A 19,824-nucleotide genomic window follows, 5' to 3' on the forward strand; every position below is an offset into this window, starting at 1 on the left:
TCAGCACTAATTCCCTACATGGGAAACACCCACAAGTTGAGCAAGACTTAATAGATCACAGAATCATGAAATCGTAAATGCTGAAAAGGACCTCCATGATCATCAAGTCCAACCTTCAACTAAGTACAATAACTTGCAGGAGACACAGCAGAAAGGAGCTAAACTTTTCCCCTGCAGGCAGTCAAACAAAGGGGACCACTGAGGACCTACCTGCCAGGGAAACAGGATTTCCTCTCTCTTCTTGCCTCTCAGGAGGGTGACTCCTGCAGTGACTGGTGTGCAGGTTGTAGGTCCCCTGGGGGACATCAGTAGAGCTTCTCCACTTCCTCTCCCTAACCTGCAGATCCTTGGCAGCCCCTTCTCTCTTCAGCAGGATGACCCCACCAGCATGTAGTATCTTATTCTGGAGATGCACAGAAACATAGAAGACAAGTTAATTCTGTTTCGAAAGATATTTGAGAGGGCTGAAAGGAATTCTGTTTCTCTGCACACCACAGAAAGTATTTATTGCTCACTTTATTTAGGTTTCTATTTCCCTGCTTACAAGAATCGGAAGTGAGATAAATTAAGACAGCTCATAATCTCATTCTGGCCTGAAATCAACAGGGAAAGGATTGGCCTTTGAATGCCCAGCCTAAACTTCAGCTTTTTTTTTTTTTTTTTTTTTTTTTTTTTTTCAGGTGAATGTAATCTGGTTTCAACTTGCCCTTCTTACACTGACAGATGGTGCTTCGGCACAGCAGATGATTACCTGTGTCAGCCTTCCTATTTAGCCTGGCATGAATATATTAAACACCAGCTCTTGAAAAAGCTCAGCTCCTGGGTTAAAAGTGCCTTTGACATTTACTTTCTCCCAGGAGCTTGGAGAGCCAGAATAATAGTGCCAGACAAATAACTGACAGGTATTCACCACATCATCAGCTGAGTCATTCTGTGTTGTGATTCCTTCTGACCTCATAAGTAAGTGAGACTGAGTATCAGCTGAAGAGAAACTTCTAGCAAACACCTTGAACACTCCCAGAGTGGCACAATTTAGTACATTCCTGTTGTTAGCAGACCACTCTGTAACTGTGCTTTGAAGATCAATGCTCCTGAGCTACCCAGGAAGTATAAAATGAGGTTTATATGGAGCTTGTCTGCAGATAGACACAGGTAAGAAATAATATTGTTAGTTGTAGGTCAAATCTTTTTGAAGCTGTAGAGATTGAACACAATCAGGGTCCCAAGGGGATGTAAGAATCTGGTATTTTATAGATCTTTGAAGGGCCTCATCTACTGCCATCTGCAGTTAAATAAAACACATATTGTGTTTCATATAATCATAGAATAGCTTGGGTTGAAAGGGACCTCAAACTCATGTAATCCAAGTCCCCTGCCATGGGCAGGGATGGCACCCACTAGATTAGGGGTTAAACAAACAAACAAAACCCCACCAAACAGTAATTGTCAATCCCTTCTTGGGATGCCAGGTTCCATCTTGCCATGGTTTTTCCACATTTCTTTTACTGTGTCACCAAAGACATTAAGACTGGGTTTACCAAGCCAAAAACCACTGAGGCTGTGGTGGGTTTATCCCCAAAGGGAGAGGTTTACTTCAGAGTCACTCTGGTATCCTCCCATGGACTGGAACCCTATTATCAGTTGGACCAGATTAGATAAACTTTCAGGACACAATTTCTGGTTTAGGCTCATTCAAAAGAAGCAGATACCCCTTCCCACAGAGATCCCTCCTGCAGCAGGAGGGGATAAACCACTTGAACAGTCCTCTCCTGATCCAAAAGACACCCTGCAGGTTCCAGCAGAGAGCAGGACCACAGCAAAGCTGCCTTTTTTGGTGGTGCAAAGGCTGAGTTTTGCACGGTGGGTGGTGGTGCTGGTTGCTTCTTGCTCCCTGTTGAGGAGCCCAGGACAGCGATGTGCAGAAACACAGTGAAACACAGGTATTTGCTGTTCTTCTTTTAGTGTGTGCAAACTAAATTGTACTAATGACATTTTTTAATGAGTACTTTTGAGTCTTTCAGGGAAAAAACAGTTGGGCCAAGCTATGATGTGTGTGTGGACATATAGGTCAGCTGCACAGAGTTTAAAGGCCTGGCACACCACATAAGTTAAAAACCTGTTTCTCAATTTTTTAATTTAAAATGTCTTTTAATTTAAAAGTTTTTTAATTTAAAAATTTTAAAATGCCCTACAGTACAGTCCCCTGAAAACTGCTAGGAGATTGTGCCTTCTTTAATGCTTAAGAGGCTATTGACTAATATGTGATTCATAAATCCATTTCTGGTGCTGGGATATGTGGACTGATCATGGCCTTGCATATATTTTCCAGTTGAAGCTGGAGTTATCAGCTCACCCGCAGCACCACCCACCTCAACAAACACCATCACAAGCAGAACATGTCGCCCTCTGAGGCTTTTTCTTCTGGAAAGACAGCCTGGAATAGAAAACAGCTCTCACTGTACACAAAAGGGACAAAAGAAAGTGATCTGGGAAAGAGGAGGAAAAGGAGGAACGAAGGAGCCATGAGGTGTATATTCAAGGTATGTATGGAGGGTAGGTACGTGAGTGAGAGGCTTACAGACTGCTGAGATTGTTATTGCCAATAGTTCCTATTCACCAGACACTTGGAAAAATCCATCATTTCTTTGATTCAATTTTCTCGATTCACTGCAACAAGGGAGAAGCACAAATTTTTCCTGAGTTCTGACAATCACATTTCATAAACAGGAAAGCCTTGTGCTGTGACAGTACAAGCTGCATGTATTTCAAGTCTCATGTTCAATTTTCTCGAAACAAAAAAGGTTTCTTAGTCTTTTACAAGTACTAGCAGATAAAACTGTGCATGTATGTGTACCTGCACACAAAGACACAAAGTATTTTTCAAAGTTTTTTGCCCATTCAACAGGACTGTTAAATGCAAGAAAAGCTGGCTTGAAGGAACTGGCATTGCTCACTGAGGAAAAAATATAAGGAAAAAGAAAAGACTCTGACTTACATGCCTATAGAGCTATTACAGGAAAATGCTTGTTCTTTAGCTACCAGCCTCCCCAAGCCTTCCTCCCTAACAGCAATTTAGAAATTTATGATGTTATTATTATAGCGGTTGTTCATCCTGCATACTTCAGTAACCTACAGTGCATTATTATGGGTCTCCATAAATAAAATTCTGTCTTTTATGCATGCAACATCCCCCTCTCCCCCTGCATTGCAAATTCCATTCCAAATTGTGCAAATTCAGAGGTGCTTAAACTTCTGCAAAACATAAGAGTTTAGCAGATTTACAGTGCAGTAAAAAAATAAAAGTCAACAGCATACCACCAATCTGTTCAAAACTAGACAGCCAAGAAAACATGTATACTTCCAGACTTCTGCATATGCACAGCACTTTTGCCTAGCACTGCCTTCCTAGCTTCATATCTATCTTTCCTCTTCATGTCACCCAAAATTGAATTTGAAAATGGTAATAGATGTAAAGCTGAAAATACATCACCTTGCAAATGGTTATAATTTGGGAACCTATGTACTTTTCTTCCCAAACATCAACAGGTTGCAGTCCCACTTTGCCAGGTGGGCAAACCCAAGTGATCAGACCAGTGAAGAACAGAAAATACCAAATATTTTCACAGAAAGAAATGATTACACCATTGTCCCTGGTGTGAAACCTACCAAAGAAACTTTCTGTCTGACACACTGAGCCAGTTCCTTTTAAAGCAGCATCTGTTCCTTGGTGAGATGCTGGGCAAAGAAAATTGTGGGCTGTAGCAGATGAGACATTTAGGATCATGCAATATCTATTGGATGATTAAAGTAGAAAAAAGTAGGATGATAAAGGGAGAGATCAGATCAGGAAGGAGCAAGTACAAGAAAAGTATGAGGAAGGAAGATTAGTGGTGGAGGGTGCACTCCCATGTAAATAGGCAGCTGAGCACTTAATTTGGAATTTGGAAGATTATGTTTGATGGCTACAGTCTGTTCTGTTTTCTTATTAAATCCTACTTCCAGCTCAGTACTGGATGAGCATTTCCCCATTCAGGGCAGGGCAGGTGCAGGCTGCCAGGGACCTTGACGTGAGAATCTTGGGGAGGGGACACAGGTGAGGGCTGCTGCAAGCACCCACGGTGTGTGCCTGTGTGTGGATGGGCAGCTGTAGAGCAGGTCAGAGCAGCAGGCAAGTGGGAAACAGAAGAGCTGTGAAAGGGGTTTTCCCTTCCCTGAGGATGAGGTTCAGGAGTGGCTGGAGCTGGGATCTGGGATGAAATGAGCAACCTCAGCTTTGCCACGGAGAAGGGAGATCTCCTGGGTCCCACAGGTCCAGCCAGCTCAGCCAGAGTTCAGCTGTTTGATCAGCCATCACTGTCCCATGAGGGACACAGGGCTGTACCAAATGTAACTGCTCAGCCCTGCTGGCTGCAGTGTCTGGACATTGTCACTCTGCTCCTACCTTCTTGTAAAGCATCAGTAGGCTTAGGAAGAGTGTCCAGACCACCATGCCAGCAGTGCTGTGTATCTTGTCCTCAGTCCTGTGACAAGCCTTTCAGCCCCATAACACAGATGCTGAAGAGACACTGAAGCACAGAACAGCCAAGGAACTATGTGATGGAATTATCTGCAAGTCATTACTGCAGTGCTAAGGAAGAGCAGACCTGCTGGTAGGAGGAAGCAATCAAAACAGGAATGCAAGTCTAATATTTTCTGTCTTTTCTTAACTGGCTTTGAGCTCTAATTAACCTCTTCAGCTTTTCTTCTATGAAAAAGAACATTCTTCAAGTAGCCATATGATTTCAGCTTCAGAAGTAGTTTGTCCAGAGATTTATTTTTCTTCATTCAAAGTGAATTAAAGAAAGACTCTCAAGATGTAAAATCAAGGGATATATTTTCATAAAATCTACAGAGTAGAAGACAAAATACACACATTCATGGATAGATAGATAGATAGATAGATAGATAGATAGATAGATAGATAGATATCTGAGATGTTAAATTTTCTAAGTACACTAATCATAAGACCTTCACACCAATCAATTCATCACTTCAGTTCCAAATGAAGCAGCTTGGGACAACAAATGAAATTTGCTGAGCAACCAGAAGGCCAACAATTTTTGACAGTGATAGTCCAAAGGGAAGGAAGCAAGTTTCAGATATCATCTTACATCCTTGAAAAAGTATTTTCAAATTTGATTAGGTAGCAATTAGGGTGAGTGCTTCTGTCGATTTCAATCATTATGGTGAACTGCAGAAATATCGCTGAACTTGGAAGAATCCAGGATTCAAAGCAATTTGCAATGCTCTGGAGAACCATTGCACATCTGGATAAACTATACAACAATCCTGTTTCCATTAAGTATTAATGGGTCTGATCAGTCACATCTAATAAAGGAAAAGCTGATTATTGTCTTATATTACATGATACTTCTGGAGCAGAGTTAGCATGCTAGCAACTCCTCTGCCTTCATTTAAATTCATGTAAAATGGATGCCACGCTGAGGAAAGGATTTTTCTAACAGCAAAGCTCTGACAGGCTGGTAAATGTGAGTGTCAGGAAGCACTGCTTCTGGGCTGCCTGCAAGAGCAAATGGCTCCTTTGGAGGGACATCCAAAGCTAAGCACAAGTGCAAGACTGATGCTGAGACAGGAAACTGTTATTCTGAAAGGGAGGAAAGGCAGATTGTCGTGCCAGCAGGAAGCAGAAAGGATTGATTTGATACTCCTAGAGACTTATAGGATAAAGTGCTTCTCATGCATGGTCCCTCATGCAGCCCCTCCCTGTCCATAATGCCTCATCTATAAGCTGAAACCCCTGCTCTGCCTGCTGCTGCTGCTATGTGTGAGGGCAAGAGGGAAACTGAAGGCTTTGTGCAGAGTGAGGGGCCATCCACAACAGGTACCATGAAGACTCAGATCCCTTTGTCTGCCCAAGACAACAAAGCTTAAATCTACTCTCTGCATTCAGGGTTTTACTCATCTGTGTTTCTAGGCACCTAACAGAGCTTTCCATAGATGAGGACCTCGTTGCACTAAACCATTGCATAGAACAGAGACAGTCTCCTTCCCCAAGAGATTGCAGGTGATAACAGATAGATAAGGCAGAGGAAATCTACAAATCCCACTGGCAAAGCGAATTGGATAATATTAGTTAAAATAAGAAACTTTGGTCTCAGAAATATCAGAGTTCTGATGACCCTGGGCTGGAAATCTCTTCTCCCTCCAAGCTGTAACCATTAACCTCCAAACTGGCCTATCAATACTTTGAATGCATCAGTGAGCATCAAGGACTGACACCAAAACTACAATTCTTCATTACAATAATTTTCCTCTATTATTAAGAAAGATCATCCGAGCAAAATTGGACCAGTATTAAATGAATATATTCATACAATTTATTAATCAATGTAATAAGTTTACAACCTAATCTATTTCAAAAATAATCATACCAAAATAAATATGGTTAAAACCACCCAAGCTGACAGGACAAAGTATGTATTAGTAGATAACTACTGCTGATCGTGAATCATATAACAAGAATGGAAATGAAACTTTTTGTTAACTTTAAGAGGTGTAATGCCTACTTTTGATTCTAATCTAAATTATATTAATCTTGCATTTTAATGAACTGAGCCAACAAACAGGCACACTGACAGGCAGATGTTCACAGAAGTAATGCAATTTAATTTTTTTGTTTGCTTTCCATATTCTGCTGTACATCTGCAAAAGAAAAAGAGACAGGAAAAAAAAAGTCAATTCTATATACCACATGGCTACTTAAGCACTTCCTATTATGCCTTCCAGGAAGACCTGTCTTTCTTTCCCACCCAAAGCCTGATCTTGCTGATTATGTTTCTGAAAGAAGTCAGGAGGGATAACCCAGCACTAGGCTGAGAGGTAAGTATCCAATACGTAAATTCTTGTTCTCTCTCTCTGCTAAAGAGAAATCCGCATTTCATTCGTTAAGAAAAACAATATCCTTGAAAGTAAACTAGATTTCAAATTTTCAATTAATATAAAGCAAGAAAGCACACTTGTAATTTTTCCTTTTCTGCAGCAGTGGTCCCCAGCCAGCTGACAGCTCATGACTGGAATGTCCCTTGGAAGGTGACCCAGCCAGCACAAGTTTAGAGCCTCAGAAAGCCAACACAAGACTAGAAGGAGCCAAACAGCCTATGTCCAAAGCATATCTGGCCCCCACATCTACTTGTTCCCTTGACAGTTTTCCTTTGGACTGGATTTTTTTGGGATCCTCCCTTGTGGAGAGCCCTGCTTATCTCAGTTCTTCTGATTCGAAGAAAACTCCCGAGCTCATTAAAATCTTGTTTCTCGTGTTTATTAACAGGTGATCACCCAACTTAACAGGTCTCTCCAGGCTGGCTACACAAGGTTAATCTTTGCAATCTGGTACATTTCTTTCTTCTGATGGTACAAACAAGGCCTTGTGGCACACTTCGTGTCTGATGCACAAAATGGCCCCGAACTACGCAGTTCTTTTATCTTTATACCTATTTTTACCCAATTAACAACAGACACGTATATTATTTTTCTTAATGACCCAATGACCCATCACCTCTGTGATGCACTGCAGCATTTTCTATCCAATCACTTACTATTACCCAAAAACCTCTAGGTGAAGAACATGAAGAAGAAAGAAGAAGGGACAAGGGACAACACCCTAAATCCTCCATCTTGTCTCCTGTTCTCTAAACTAACTTTTTCACCCAGTGATTTAAAAAAACTTTCTAATTTACACACTTACACTTTTAGCTTTTTCTATTTCTACTCGAGCATTCTGAGGATTTCCAAGCTACTGAATCCTGGGAGGTGTTGCAGGTGTCAGGTGTTGCCTGCCCCAGCAGGTGCCCTCTATAAAACAGGATTGCCAGGTGAGACCACAGGTGACAGCAAAGGTCAAACTGGCACAGCCTCTGGGGCCTCCTGAGCCCTGGATGGTGGCTGCAGACAGCAGGGTGCAGCGGCAGTGTGGTCTGCACTGCTTCTGGGACAAAGCTGGGACCCAAAGTTCCTGCTGCTCCAGCAGAAGACAGTGTCAGAACATCTCCTTCACTTTCACCAAGTGCTGCTGAAGCTGCACTCTGCCATCCTCAGGAAGGAGCACAGAGCTGCTCAGCGGTACCAATAACTCAGTACTGCGCTCCCTGTGACAGCTTCTCCAAATTTTCATGTCAAACAGACCACTAAGCCTCACTTCACATCCCAAAGCTCATTTTTCAGCTCATTCCCCAAGACCCTAAAATGTTGCACAGTGAACTCTTAATGAAATAAAATATATTATATTGATATGACTAAAACACAGGACACAGCTGAGAGTGTTGTATATGGAAACTCCTGCATTTGTTTTTCTGCAGAGACTAGAATGTCAGAAGCCATCAGCTAATACCAGGTAGCAGAAAGGGATCAACTATTGAGCTCAATATAATTTTTGATACACAAATACAATGATTGATAATACTGCTGATATTTAGCAATGCTGTGAGAATTCATTTGAATATGGAGATTTAGTAACTGAAGATGCATCTTACAGACATTTGTAAAATAAAAATTCACTATGTGTATTACTTGTTTCATACACTGTGTCTGCCTTTAGAAAGTTTAATAAAACTGATTTTAACATTTTTTTTTTCATTTCTGACCCAGCTATTACTCTGAGTTGTCACTTTGACTATACAGCTTCTGGATACAGTCTTTTGTTTTGCATCATTCCCACTTCCAAAGCTTGTGCAGTAGAAGATAGCAGTCCCATTCCTGTCTTTTATTCTCACTTGTATAAAGAAGAGTGGATATAAATATTTAATAATTTTTATATATCACTGAGACTTTATAAAAAAATCCTCTGAATCCTATTTTTTTTCTTTCTATGTGTTTTTATTCTTGTGTGTTTATCATTTCCTGTTCATCCCTAGCAAAGTTGGGAAGAGTTTGCTTAGGCCCTAATGGTGTCCACATCAAGCACTTCTTAACATCTAAAATTGCTGGTTTTGACAACCTCAACTTTATTATTAGGTCTGCCTTGCCAACAAAACACTGCTAACCTACAGAAGCTTTGCTTCCCATCTTCTACTTTAAGCCACTTAAAAAAGAAACTATTTTCAAGTTGTGAAAGCACATTGCCATGCTCTTCTCTGCTTCCCAATTTATGATAAAGATACACTAAATGTTATGATTCATATGGTGAAATGAAATGTATTTAAGATTAAATTAAAACTACAGCAGTGACTAGCTACCAGCAGAACAGAAATAAGAGAGAATTTGAGTTTCTTTTTCTGTAGTTCTTTCCCTGATCAAGTCTAACCACATTTTTCTTGCACCTACAAGTCTCTCAGATAGATGATACTTAATGGCCTGTCTTGAGACATGATTTTTAATCCTCCGAGGGAGAGACCAGAAAATACTCAAATAAAAAAACCCAAAGTTGATTTATAGGTTGTACCTCTCTTCATAACCCTGGTAGGGGAGGAAATACGTTTTTTGGATTGTAAAGAATTTAAATGAGCATAACTTTATGATGGATTCTAAACTACTCATGAAGGAGTGAGATGAAAATGTATTTAGCTAGCCAATGCATTCTTATTCTCACCTGGACTGGAAGATCAAAGGAAGCAGCTTTAGTTATTCTAATTCATGGCTATAACATCTGCAAAAAGCTAGAGTGCAATGACAGACAATAAATTAAAATAATTGAAAGAATAATTAAATTTTAATTCCTGCCTAGAAGGTCAAGTGAGTAGCTTCAGTTTTAAGTCAAACATGTTAAAAATGAATCATCTAACTTGAGTTATTAAAAAATAAGTTAAGCAAATAAGGAAGAGAAACTACCTTGTAAATAGTTTAAAAGATAATTCAAAGCCAATGGTAACCGGCTCTCCTTTTTTTTTCTGGGTTTTTTTTTTTTCAAATTAAGAAGAATGCTTAGAATCTTTGAAAAATATCAGCTCAGTGATCTATCAACTAAAGGAAATATTTTTGGTGCATTTTATACCATTGTAGTTAACTGTTAAAAGGTACACACAAATATGCTAAAATCTGTTTTTACAAAAGGCTGGAATAAAGCATTTCAGCATTTCTAAAATAAGCCATTAGATGGATGTTCACCTTTGAGCAGCCCAACCAGCAATCCTACCAACAGCTTCTCCTCTTCATTACCCACATGACTCTTCTTGGCTTTCAATAGCACATGGAAAAAATACAGAGAAAACAACATGGAAGAGAGGAAAAATGAGATAGATGAAGAAGGTGAAGCACCTCTTCACACCTGTGGTGTGGTTTGGTCTCTACCAAGCAGCAGGCACGTGCCTAATCCAGAGCCACTCATAAATAGCTCATCTGCCCTCCTGGAGCTCAGGTACCAAAACCTTCTGTCCATTTCAAAAGGGAGAGATTAAATCACACATCCCTCTCTTCTGGGTTGGCAGTGACCCATGAGCACTGCAAATTCACAGAGAGAAAGTTATACCCACTGCTCCTCAGCTGTGGAGCAATACTCATCCTACTTACTCGAGTTCTGCCAGCTTTAGCCAAAACCTTCATCCAGCTACGATTTTTAGGTAAAATAGCACCGATGAACATATTCATAAAGCAAATTAAAGCTCATCTTATTCTTCTGGGTTGAGAACAATTTGCATTCAGTCTTAGCTTTGGAAAGTAAAAATAATGATGTAGATAATTTCTTTCTTTTCATTAAGGACAGTGGATATTTTTATTCTGTTGGACATTTCTGCAGCATTTAGAAACACTATTTCAGGATGACCTAGAGTTATCTGACACAGAGAAAAAATCCATGCATAATGTATCAGAATGTTTTTTCAGGAACATACAAAAGAAGCAGTGACAGGCAGCTGTACCTCCAGTGCTTTACTGCATGGGGTATAAACCGAGATCCTGTGGAGAGGGGAAGAACTGGTGACATTGTGTGAGCCTAGTCAGATAAAAAGCATTAAAGTAAACATCTGCTGGGTATTATACAGCTCTGCTAATGCACCTCTGTGTAAAATCATCCCACTGTTACCAGGACCTGTTTCTTTATATGATGAGTTCATAAATGAAAGACAGGTTGCAGAGGCTGGACACAAGGACAAAGGCTATAGCTCAAGGGAAACTTTAAAGAAGCCACAGTCTTTCTTGTTTGAAAATACATGCCACTTGTAGTCATGGTTTTTGCAGCTCTAAAAACTCTGTAAGGGTCACACTAATACCAAATGCTGGTATGGTTACAAAGCACCATGCTATCCTAACAAACATATCTGGCTTTATTCATCATTTCAGTATCACTTTTCAATGATAAACTTGCCTATGAGTTCATTAGGAAATTGCATGAACAGGAATATACAAACCTGACCTAATTATCTTCTCATTAACTAACATTTGCCAGTCTTTAAATTGAAATGAGTCTAGCACATACCTGAAGGTCCAAGTTGAACAATGTCTTTAATAACCTCATACTGACACAGCTGCACTTTTTATTACTAAATAATATGCCAGAGTTTGTCTTAAGGTAGAGGGCGGAGTCCGAGACTGCCAATAATTCCTTCAGGAGCTGTAAAATACAAGTAGTGAGTAAAGATTTGTGATATTATTGCCACATACAGGGAGAGAATCTAGAAAAGCACCTCCTTATCAAGACAACACACCCTTTGCATACTCTGAGGGGACAAGAGAAATAGAAAGATGAAAATACAAGCAGTGTGTGGGAAACCCATAAACACATTACTTAATGCACCACTGGCAAGCACAGTGTAAGAGAGACCTCTGTGCATATGAGCAGAAAAAGAATTTAGGTAAGTATTTGCAGCAGGAAAGTAAAAAGTTTTGATTTAATACAGATTTGTTGCTAATACAACCCTGTCATGCAGGGTTGCTGCTAATAAAATCACAAAATCACAGGATCAATTAGGTTGGAAAAGACCTCTGGGATTCCTGAATCCAACCTTTGATTGAGCATCATTTTGTCAACCAGACATGTCCAGCCTTTCCTTAAACACCTCCAGGGATGGTGATTCCACCACCTCCCTGGACAGCCCATTCCAATATCTAATCAATCCTGCTTGTGAATAAATTCTTCCTAATATAATGTTATGAACCATAAAGGGTTCATAACATTCCTCCAATATGACTCTAAGTTGTTTTCCATAAAATTATGCTGATTATATATGCATATATACATATCTATAATTTTTAGTAGATACACACACATATATATACACACATATATTGATAATATTAAATTCCCCAATAAATTTGCAAATAAATTGATTTCTGATATCTATGCAGATATAAATGAGGTATATTTGATAATAAATTCTATAGTGTGGCACCTTAAAAACGTTTTAAAATTAAGTCTGATTAAAATTCTAAATGAAAATTTTAAGACAGCTTCTTCTTAAACAAAGTAACATATAACTCTAGTGTGTATTGTAGGGATTTTGCATCAAATTATATGGGTTGCAGTTTTATGCATAAGATTCTGGGCATGAAAATTGGAAAGATATTTGTTTTTCCACAAACTACTGTTCAACAAAATGATTTCTTATCTGTACTAGGAAGCAAGGCAATATAAAATAAGAGAAGTGTCATGCCTGGATTAAAGCACTATGACTTTGATGAGTTAGGGGAATTTTGTAATTCTGACAGCTAACTGCCAATATTGACTCAGATTATTGCTTGTCATTATAGTGATGGTAGATTGGCCTTTTCAAACTAAGTAGATTTGTCCCTTCAAATGAGCCCCTTGAGACAGTTTAGGTGATTTTCTAACTCTGTCCCCCAGTCCATATTGTGTGTTCAGAGACTCTTCTTTAGGCTTATTTCAGGGTCACACACCAGTTTTCTTCAAGCTTTTCTCAGCCTTAGGCATCTCATACTCCTCAGTATGTTTTGAAAGGAAACATTTGCTTTAATTGCTCTTACTTTACTGCCTGGCTTCAGATACATCTGGAGATGGGGAGGAGAAGCAGCTTTTAGTGTTCCTCTCAAGGCAGTTCTAGGATAGGCTTGCAATCTGGAAAGAAATACGGCCTCAGAGATAATATTTGGGTTTCCCCAGAATTTCTTGCAGAAAGATTTAGTGCTTAATCCCATTAATATCATTATACTCTGCAGGTGTATTTCACACTTTCTGCTAAATAATTATTTCAGAATGCAACAGCATGGCATGGAACATATGTGCAGCAAAAAACAATTCCACAGAAAACATAAGAGGTCTGGATTCATCAGTGCAGTCATGCTATGCTTGCTCAGCAACTGGTATTGAGTGTATCCTTGTCAATTGTTTGGTGCTAAAATCAGTTTTCTAGATCACCATTTCTTCAAATTTTAAAACTTTTTAAATAGCACAATGCTAACTTTTCTCCTTTCCATACTCAGTGCATCTTAAAACAGTATTTGACTTCTGAGGTATCCAAAACTGACAGAGAGTTTAAATGCAAGAAAAATGCAGTAAAAGCTACTGCAAATGGTTTTTATGGGCACATATAATTCAAGGGGCTTCTGGCTGCTATAATAGCTTTTTTCAATCAAACCTACAGCTTTTCTATATGTGGTAAACCACTGTGTAATGAAGATAACCTTGACAAAGCATTGGAATAATAAGGCAAGTTCTATCGAGTTTGCATTCCTAAATTATTCAGAGACTGTAAAAATGTACATTGAAATATTCTGTGCTTCAATAAAAGTGCCCCAGTGCTATTCCTTTCTTTTAGTGGATGCAATGGTTTCAGAACCACATTCTCGGGTGATTCTCTAATTTATACAGGACAAAGGCTTTTTGCCATTGTTTGTCACTGCACAGTCTCCTGATGGCCCTTTGGAGGTCAGGCTTGGCAGCTGTCCCTGGCACAGGAGTGCAGGTGAGCCTGCAGATCACAGCTGAGGTGCCAGGCTGTGCACAGCCTGTGCCTTGGAGCGCTGGCTGCCAGCACAGGGACACCTCCTCCATCACTGGGCTCTGTCCCCAGGTGTTCCTGCCAGCCACTGGGGCCAGCCTGGGCTGCTGCCACCTCAGCATGGCTTGGATGTGGCAAATCTCAAATGACTTTGAAAGGGAATGTGGACACTGTCCACAGCTACAGTCCCTGTGGGATGGGGACCATCGCTCTACAGTGGCCATCGAGACAAGCTCCGGGTCCTGGCGCTGGCAGGACTGAGTGGTCTCACCTCGAGTGGGAAGGATGGACAACTGCAGCACATTTCTAAATTCTGTTAGAAGTAAAGCCTGGTTTAACAGAGCTTTATGTGTATAGTCCCTGAGCTGTGTTCCTCTTTAAGCCTTCCTCTCTGCTCCTGCAGCTGATCCGTGCCCCCATGCAGGGAGGCCCAAGCTGATGGACATGGAGGTGGTGGAGTGCAAACAAATATCTGTGGTAGCTGAAGCTCCAGTTGCTGCTTGGGTTAATGTCAACCCTCAGAAGAGAGGTTAGCTAACAGAACAGAGGCCTAGACACCATTTCTGAAGAGTCTGAAAAGTACCTGTGCCACAGTGATCACTGTGACAAATCAGTGTGTTGTGTTCTGTTGTTTCAGGAGAACTACAATTTTACCCACAGAAAAGAAAAAATAAATACATTAGAGTATGAAATATCTAGAGGCTTAAAAGAAACCATGACAAAGCAATGAGAACTATGAAAGCCCCCACACCTACACTGAAGACAGGTTCATTAGCCAGTAGGTCAGCTACCAAGATGAGCTAAGGTGAAGAGAGAAAGAATGAAAGAATGTTACTGGAATGACAAATTATTTTAAAGTACATAATGCTTTCATGTACCAATACACAGGATAAAATGTCACTTTGCCACAGATAAATATATAAAGACCTTACTTAAAGCTGCCATTTAGTCTCTGTTATTCTACTTCTTAGTGTGTAGGCAAAGGTAATATCTAGTTAAGTGAATTAGAGCTTCTGAAAATTAATTTTATCTTACCGGTGTCTGAAAATGCTATTATTAGGCTATTATTATCCCTGATACAGTAAGTCCTGATTCCAGCCCTATATAATATAGAAAAATATGGGAAGATAGTTCAAGTTCCCAAAAGCTTATGCTTTAAGGATAGTATGAACTGTAACATGCATGCAGGGTGTTACTGCCAGGGTGAACACTGTGTCTTTAAAATCAGATGGGAAGAAGGGAAAAGCAGTGATTTAGCTGTAAAAACAATCAGATGAAACAAAAAACATGAAGGAAAAAGAGGTGATACATGAGAAAAGAATATGAAGAGATTAATGGAGAAAATGTGTTAGGGTCGACATGAGAAAACAGAAGGAATAGCTGGAGGTAGCAGCTAAGCAGAAAGACAAACAGCATTCAGAGTAAATACTATAGAAAACAGCTTTGTCTCCTTATCAGTGTTGAAGGTCAAAGTCTAAAATGTTTCTTCAGCTGTTCTTGCCAATACAAGTCTCTGGCTGCTTCTATTCACAATAAATCCCATATGCTATTTAAGTGATGGCTGGCATATGCATTTCAGAATTCAGGGAATGCTAAGCTTTCTTCAGACAATCTTCCAAAGTGATTTAACATGGAATTGAGCTTTTAGTGACTCACCTGGTGGGATTATAGTCTTATTTCTGAGTAGTAATTATGGCAGAATGATTAAACAGTAACTAGATTAAAGTAGCGCTTATGTTTCCTTATTACATTTCCTACATATATTTTAATTTATTATTCTTATTTTGTTGTGGTGCTTTCCAAAAAGATAAAATGCTTATAAAAACTCCAAGGGCTTCTTTTTTTGAAGGCAATGGGCAATAAAATGTCTCTGTCCAATGAGCCTTCAGCTGGGGGTCTGACAGACATATGGCAGCAAATTGTGTCTGTTAAAGTAAATCTAATCTAGCAAATGCCTCCAATGCAGTCACTTCTCTGCTATCAGTGTCAGCATTAGACTGTTTAAAGCAAAATCATATATGCTTAAATTAGTTGCCATCTCAGTAATGCCTTTAGGGCAGGCAGCCACCACAGACTGAGAGAGTCAAGCCAGATGGTTGGAGGATCCCTCAGCTGACAGGCAGGAAGAAGAACAGATCAGAGAGCGTGGCTTGGGCAGCTTCGTGGGCTGCAGCAGCCGAGGGTTGAGCCTTGCAATGGAGTCCCTGCACAGAGCCACTGGTTTGTCCTGACATCTGGTCCTGTGCCCCTCTATGTCCTTCAAGGCCTTTCTTTCCTCTGCCTTGCCTACAGAAAACCCAGAAAGAAAGAATCTCATTTTTCATCTTTGCATTCAGTCTCCTCATACTGTGGAAATGAGGACTGTCTCCTTTGTTCCTGTTTGACTCTGGAAAACCTCCACGCAGGTCCCTGCGTGTTCAGCCCCTTCCCCAAGGCTTGGAAAGCCCAGCCACACACATCACCCAGGCAGCACTTCCAGTGTTTCCCTTAGATGTCATCAGCAAACCTCAGCTGGCAGCCAGACTGCCTGAAGCCCTGCAGGGACACCAGGGCTGACAAAACTGCAGCAGGAGTGCCCAAGATTTAGAGATGAAAGTTGAGAGGAAACCTCTGGGTGTACATACTGCACGCAGCTGAGAGCATCTCTCAGGTCTCCTGGATGCAGGCAGAGAATCTCTTTCATGCACAGACTGCTTTAACAAAGCCATTTTTACCATGTTGTCATATTTGCTGTCTCACTGGAATTATAAAATTATCACAGTACCAGAAAACTGGGATCCCTAAGACAAGCTATTCTTTGCTGACTAATAGAAGAAAGTTCAAAGAACTAAGTTCTTTATTCTGCTTTACTCTGTTCTCACTTCTTTCCAAGCAATTGTGAAAACTTTGCAGCTTCCAAAATTTCAGAGGGATTTTTTTTGTCTGTAACTTTTGCTTCACTGATTGGCAGAAGTAAAAAAAAAAAAAGAAAAAGAAAATTCTTCTTAAAATTAGACAGCTTTTCTAACAGTGTCAGTCCCCACAAGCCTGTAAGATGGCAAGGTCATTCTCTTACCTTGACATAGGAGATAAATACTGTTCACTTTAAAAGAGGAAAAAAGCAATCAACCACTCAGATAAATTCCTATAAATAAATAAACAGCCTGAGAAATTTAATTTCAAAAAGTCCAACTGTTATAGCTTTATCCTCCTTTAGTTTTGCTCCACTGTTAACCCTTACAGAGCAAAGAAAACAATTTGACTCCACTGACCATAGCTGACTGGCTTCAGGCAAGGTTTAGTACGGCTGTGATTTATGTTCTGGACCTGCAGTCATAGCACTTTGTGTTCCCCCTCCTAAGGATTTGCCTTAGGAGGTCATGGATTTGCCTGCTGAGGTCATGGCCTAACAGCTCCTGCTTTGGGGACACTTTCTCAGCTATCTGTTGTTGGTGGGTCTTTCCTTTTCAATTGATGTGTATGTAGCTTCACTTGGTCTAAATATGAAAAATTTCACCTTATCACCTCTAATGCCATATGTTCTTCCTTCACAAATAAGAATAAGTAAAAAATGGCTGCCCAAATAGAAGAGCAATCTAGTGTCTTAATTACAGTGAGAATTGGTAGAAGATGCAGAAAGCCTTTTCATTTTTCCTCTTTGCTGCTTGATTGAGAACTTGCAAATCCATTTTGTTCTAGCAAGGTGAGAAAGTCTTTGCTTTTACCTTTTTTTCATTAGATTTGTCATTAGATTTTTTGTCATTAGTTTGAGTGATAAATTAAATATCCTATGTCTTTCACTTTTCATGCACAAACCATCTGCTTTTGTTGTGACTTTCCCTCAAATGCAGGACTCAGGGAATTCCAGAGATCCCTGCAACTACTTAAAGAGGCGCTGAGTATTCCCAGCTACAAATACAAGTCTTTTGTTCAATTGCTCTTTGCTAAAGTGTGTGTGTTCCTACACATTTTGCCAGTCACTCTGATATCATAATGGATATCACATATGCTAGCTGTCAAAACATCAGAATTTACTATAAAGCATAAATTGGAATCATGCACATAACTTTTAACCCGTGTTTTGTGTCTCTGACCAAGACATTTAAGAAAAATAGAGAAAATTAGCTTCTTAAAATCATGATAAAAAGACCCTAGAAAACCTGGGGCTCACCTTAGAAGCCTGGTGTAGAAAACGAGCTATCAATTTGCTTGCAGGTGGTCCTGACAGCAGATCTGACAATATGTTTGTTTGGCTGCTGTGACATGTATTAAGCTTCAGTGCATCCCCCTAAAGGTTTAGAACACGAATGATTTCTAAATAAGGGAGGCACATTACACTTTGAATAATTACCCTTGCAGCCTGTGGCCTGCATAGGCAAAGATGAAAAATAAAGGCAGAGTTTTGAGAAAGAAAACCCTGGTGAAAAGGATGACTTTAATCTGGAGTGGCTCTTATGCAGCTGCAGCTTCCCAGTCAATAACAATGACACATTTCCTTGCACTTAATTATGTGGTTAGGAAATTGTAATTTAAAAAATAAATAACATTTTTTTTAATGTAAAAGGCCATCTAAAAATATATACCAAATACACTTAAATATGGTTTAAACATGTATTGTGCATTTTTATAGTATTAACTTCAAATTAATTTCAAAGGTATGTAAGAACACTTTTCCAGCTCTTTCTCTTGGGAGTCTTGAAGTTCAATCAGATTATTTTCTCCACCTGTACTGAGGAAAGTAAAACATTTTTTCCTCCCACTGTATTTGAGGAATCTTGCTACCCTTCCCACCTATTACTAGTATTAACCAGCACTTACATTATGCTCAAAACAAGGAGAAGGAAAAAAATAAGATTGCCAAAACTACTGATCAGGACTAGGAGGAAAATTAAGGTTTTCTGACTCATTTTCATACTCTTTACACTAAATCCCACTGTTTCTGGATAGCCTGTCACCTGAGCACTCATTGCACTCATTTGAGAGCTGATCAAATAACTAACACCTCATATTACATTTAGAGAAAACTCATTAATCTTTCATTTATCTTTTTTTTTTTTTTTTTTTTTTTGAGACAGAGTCTTGGAAAGAAGCACAGACATTAATCCAACTAACCCAGATCTGATTATGCCAAAGGAAGGATTTTTTTTTTTATCCTACTGCACCTTAATTCAGCTCTAAACCTCTCAACATAACAGTGCAGTCTCCTCCCTCAGCCACCTTGTAGGTTTCAGCAGTTTGTAAACCATTCCAAGGTTGCTTTCAAATTCTTGAAACTCTGAGATATAAAACACAGGCCTCAGGTTTTGCAATTTGTTTTCTGTACAATAACAAGTAAAACAGTATTTGCTATTTCTGAAATTTCTGTCACTTCTGTATGATTTTAGTTCTTAGGATATTTTTTTTTTTTCCTTTTCCAAAACAAACAAGTCCCCTAAAAGCATAGTGGGCAGCTGGCCAGAAATAGCCATAAATGCTTTCTCAGCAGTGTGAGACTTCTGAAATGAAAGACAGATGTGGTACAGTGGCTGGGAAAGGAAGGCAGAGTTGACATGATGGCTCCTGCAGAAATACAGAAGATGGATATAAATCACTGGAGGAATGCAGTGTGCAGCTATAAATTTACAGGAAGGCAGACTAAGCCACTGAGATGCAGGGCCAGCTGAGAAACTTTGATTTTGGATGCTAGAGGCTGAGATGGACACATCTAAGATGGAAAGGACTAGGAGGTAAAACCTCTATTTGTGCTGCAAAAGTATTTGTGGTGTTCTACACACAGACCTGGAAAAGGGTCGGAATGGAACAGTAGATGGAGAAGCTAACTAAAAAAAAATTGAATTGTGTTTATGTGACTAAGATTTACAGAACACAATAATAGAAGATGTCTTTTAAAGTCTCTGAATCACTGGTTTCAACGGGACGGCAAAACTTTTATTTATTAAAGATTGAAAAATTGTCTACTCTT

General features: G+C 39.6%; 1 long non-coding RNA gene across 1 annotated transcript; it reads left to right on the top strand.

The window, feature by feature from the left end:
- The first annotated feature begins 680 nt into the window (after positions 1 to 680).
- Positions 681 to 8,616, top strand: LOC111922950 (uncharacterized). The gene is made up of 4 exons (XR_002860836.2): positions 681 to 1,152; positions 2,330 to 2,540; positions 6,787 to 6,879; positions 7,040 to 8,616. It is a non-coding gene; the product is annotated as an uncharacterized LOC111922950 (long non-coding RNA).
- Positions 8,617 to 19,824: the final 11,208 nt, after the last annotated feature.

This window comes from Cyanistes caeruleus, chromosome 3, assembly GCF_971803275.1.
Source record: "Cyanistes caeruleus chromosome 3, bCyaCae1.hap1.1, whole genome shotgun sequence".
NCBI classification, from domain to species: Eukaryota; Metazoa; Chordata; class Aves; order Passeriformes; family Paridae; genus Cyanistes; species Cyanistes caeruleus.